Genomic DNA, 4,015 nt, shown 5'->3' with positions numbered 1-4,015 from the left:
TATATAGACCTCCTCAGTACAAAATTTGTTCCCATGAAAGGAAAAATATAAAGTATGTTTCTTGTGGGGAAGGGGCCTAACTGAGAGCACTTTGAACTGCCTTTGTAAAAAGGATATAAACTGTTGAATGGCCTTAGAGATTATTTTTTTTTTTTTCTACAGATGACCTTATAGACTAACTAATACAGCAAGAACTAGCACATCACACCTTGTGCTCTGCATGGACATGTCCTGCAGTTTCTGTAAGTAAATGCTTTGAATTTGATGAATATGAACAATCTGTCTGATATTAAGGACAGAGCTCTAATAGGCTGACAAGAAGGAGCAAATGCTGAAGGGAGAAATATGTTGGCTAGAGAATAGGATAAGATGAGCAAGGTGTGGCTGAGCTTTTCTTAAAGAGAAACTGATTGTCTGGGATGGCACATGGCTGGTAGTTTCCGAGAAAATTTAAGTGGTTTACATGTAAAATATTTGTGTTGGAAAAGTCACGACTATTCCAAATGGAAATAGGTAGTTCTGAGATTTGTAGGTGATGTATTATGTGTTAAAGAGCTTGCTAATTCCTGGTAATTTATTATGAATAGTATTGGCCTAAAAGTTGATGTAGATTTGTTTAATATTTCTCTGCTTCAGTGTAAATAATGTTTGCTCACCAAAAGCTGTCACTGCTGTTAACCAACCCTACATAAAGCCTTTTAGCAGTGTCAATTTATTGCGTCCTCTGTGTATTTATAGTGTCAGTAGCTCTCTGTTAGCAACAGGCTGAGCCTGTACCTGGCAGCATGGGAGATTTAAGTAGGCAAAAACAATCAGCCCAGCTGATTGTAATGGATGCCAGAGCATATATATTTCCCAGTGGGCAGGTGCACAGCAGCATGATGACCATCCAGCAAAAAGCAGTGTCCCCTGCTTCTCCTGAACTTCTAACACTTGGTAGAACCAATGCAGCCACACAGACAGAAGTGCTGTTGAAGCATGCGACCCAACCACCCAGGTTTCTGGCTGTGGGATGCATGAAGGGATATTCCTAGTGGTGGAAAGTGGTTGCAGGCAAGACTGCGGGAGGTGTGACCAGATTGATGAACTGCTCTGCTTGGCAGCTGAGACGCAGGAGGAGGTGAGCAGACTGAGGAGTATTCGAGAGTCTGAGAGAGAGATTGATCAACGGAGCCATACTCTGCCATCTACGATGCATAGAAGCCAACTCAGTGTGGCCACCACAGAGGCAGGTCCTGGATCTGCTTTTTGCCAGGAGGAAAGCACAAGGGATAAGGAGGGGTGGAAGAAAGTTACAGCACCAAGCAGTAAGAGAACACCCCTCCTTACCCTCTAAGTTATTCACTGAGTTACCCTTACAGAACAGGTATAAGGCCCTGGGTATAGTACATGAAGTGCACAATGAGAAAGAGGAGGAACCTGCAGAAGAAGTATTGCCAAGGATCATAGAGACCAACACCTCGTAACAAAACCTGCATTAAGACCAGTGCCGAGGAGAAACAATTGCAAGTTATAGTGATTGGCGATTCCCTCCTGTGAGAAACAGAATCACCCATTTGCAGACTGCACCCTCTTTTCAGGAATTTTCTGCTCCCCTATGTGCCAAATTAGGGACGTCACCAAAAGACTGCAGAGCCTAGTACAACTTTCAGACTACTATCCATTTCTGCTCTTTCACTTGGGTACAAATGATGTTGCAACAAAAAGCTTGAGGTCAATCAAAAAGGGACTTCAGAGCCCTGGGAAGAATGCTAAAAAATTTGGGAGCACAGGTAGTATTTTCCTCAATCCTCTCAGGAATGGAGGGAGAGTTTGGAACAAACACGTGAGCCCAGGATATCAATATCTGGCTCCAGGACTGCTGCCTCCACCAAAACTTCAGGGTTTTTAAACTGTGGAAGAGCCTTTGAGAGACAAGGTATTGGGGCCTAATGGGATCCACCTGTCCTGATGGGGAAAATGGGTCTTTGGGCATAAGCTGGTGGGGCTGATGAATAGAACTTTAAACTGAATCGATGGGGGAAGTTGCATTATTACCTACAGAATTGCAGTAGGTAAACCAACGGTTGGCAGGGTATTGCCAGAAGGTGGCAATCCTAGTGGGAACATTTACACTGCTTCTAGGAGCACGCAGGGATCAGGAGCGTATCTGAAATGCTTGTGCAGCAATGCACGCAGTATGACAAACAAACAGGATGAAATGGAAGCGTTGGTCAGCTCCCAGAGCTACGATATCATTGGCAATAGCGAGATTTGGTGGAATGAGCCCCACGTCTAGCGTGCTGGGATGGAGGACTCCCAGAGCTACGATATCATTGGCAATAGTGAGATTTGGTGGAATGAGCCCCACGTTTAGCGTGCTGGGATGAGGGCTACAGGCTGTTCAGGAGGGATAGGCACGGCAGGCGAGGTGAAGGTGTCGCACCGTACGTAAGAGAGGTTTGATTGCACAGCCTGTACAGTTAGTGATGATATGGCAGAGAGCCTCTGGGTAAGGACTAGGGGGATGGAAAACAAAGGAGATACTGTAGTGGGTGTCTACTACTGATCACGCAGCCAGAATGTTAAGCACTGATGAGTTATTCTATAGGCAACTAAGAAATTTCTGGATCGCTAGCCCTTGTCTTTGTGGGAGATTTGACAGATGGCTTCCCAGACATCAACTGGGAATATCATACTTCTGTGACAAGCAGGTCTTGGAAATTCTTGAAGTTTGTAGGAGACAACTTCTTGTCATAGGTACTCAGTGAGCCAGCTAGGGAAGATGCCCTCCTAGAATGGCTGTTTGTGAATGGAGAAAGACTTGTCGTGATGTGATGGTAGGTGGTTGTCTTGGCCACAGTGATCATGAAATGGTTGAATTTAAAATTTTCAGTGTAATGAGGAAAAAAGACAGCAGAGCTGCTACCTTGGACTTCAGGAGAGCAAACTTTACGCTATTCAGGGAGCTATTTAGCAGAGTCCCCTGGGAATCTGCTTTTGAGGGCTTAGGAGTCCATGAGTGCTGGTCAGTCTTCAAGAACTACCTTTTAGAAGCATGGGAGCAGGCAATTACACTGTGTTGTAAGTCAACCAAATCAGTCAGAAGACCAGCTTGGCTGAACTGGGAACTCCCTGTGGAGCTCCAGAGGGAAAACAAATTGTATGATCTCTGGAAGCAAGGTCAGGCTCCGCAGGAAGAGTAGAGAGCTGTGGTTCGTTTATGCAGGGAGAAAGACACAAAAGGCCAAAGCTCAGTTAGATTTGAAACTGGCCAGTGTTGTTTCAGTTAACAAGAAGGGCTTTTTAAAGTATGATAATAGCAAAAGGAGGTCTAAAGAAAACATCGGAGCAATACTTGTTGAAGATGGTCATCTGACTAATAGGGATGGAGGAAAAACATAGGCATGCAATGCTTTTTTTTTTTGCCTCAGTCTTTAGTATTACAGCTAGACCTTGGGCTGCCCTGTCCTCTGAGTTAGAGAACCACGAGTCTGGGAACAGGGACCTTCCATTTGTGGACACTGGAATTGTAAGGGACTGGCTGTATCAGCTGAATGTTCACAAGTCCATGTGGCCTGATGGGGTTCTTCCCAAGTTCTGAAGGTGCTAGTAAATGTTATGTCAGGACTCCTCTTAGTCATCCAAAGGTCTTGGGTGTCTGCAGAGGTCCCTGCTGACTGGAAGCTAGCCAACATTATTCCAATCTACAAAAAGGGCCTGAGGGGAGGCCCAGAGAACTACAGATCTGTTAGTCTAAACTCAGTTCCTGGAAAAATTATGGAGAAGATTATACTGGGTACTATTGAAAGGCATTTAAAGAATAATGCAATCATCAGGCGCAGTCAACGTGGGCTCACAAAAGGAAAGTCCTGTTTAACTAATTTGATACCCTTCTATGATAAGGTCACCCATGTGGTGGATGAAAGGAAGGCGGTAGATGTAGTTTTTCTCAATTGTAGTGAGGCTTTTGATACTGTCCCTCACAGCACCCTTCTAGACAAGTTGATCAGCTGTGGGATGAGCAGGTTTACAG

This window comes from Cariama cristata, unplaced genomic scaffold (assembly GCF_000690535.1).
Source record: "Cariama cristata isolate BGI_N322 unplaced genomic scaffold, ASM69053v1 scaffold2498, whole genome shotgun sequence".
Lineage (NCBI taxonomy): Eukaryota > Metazoa > Chordata > Aves > Cariamiformes > Cariamidae > Cariama > Cariama cristata.
Note: the sequence above shows the minus strand (reverse complement) of the source record.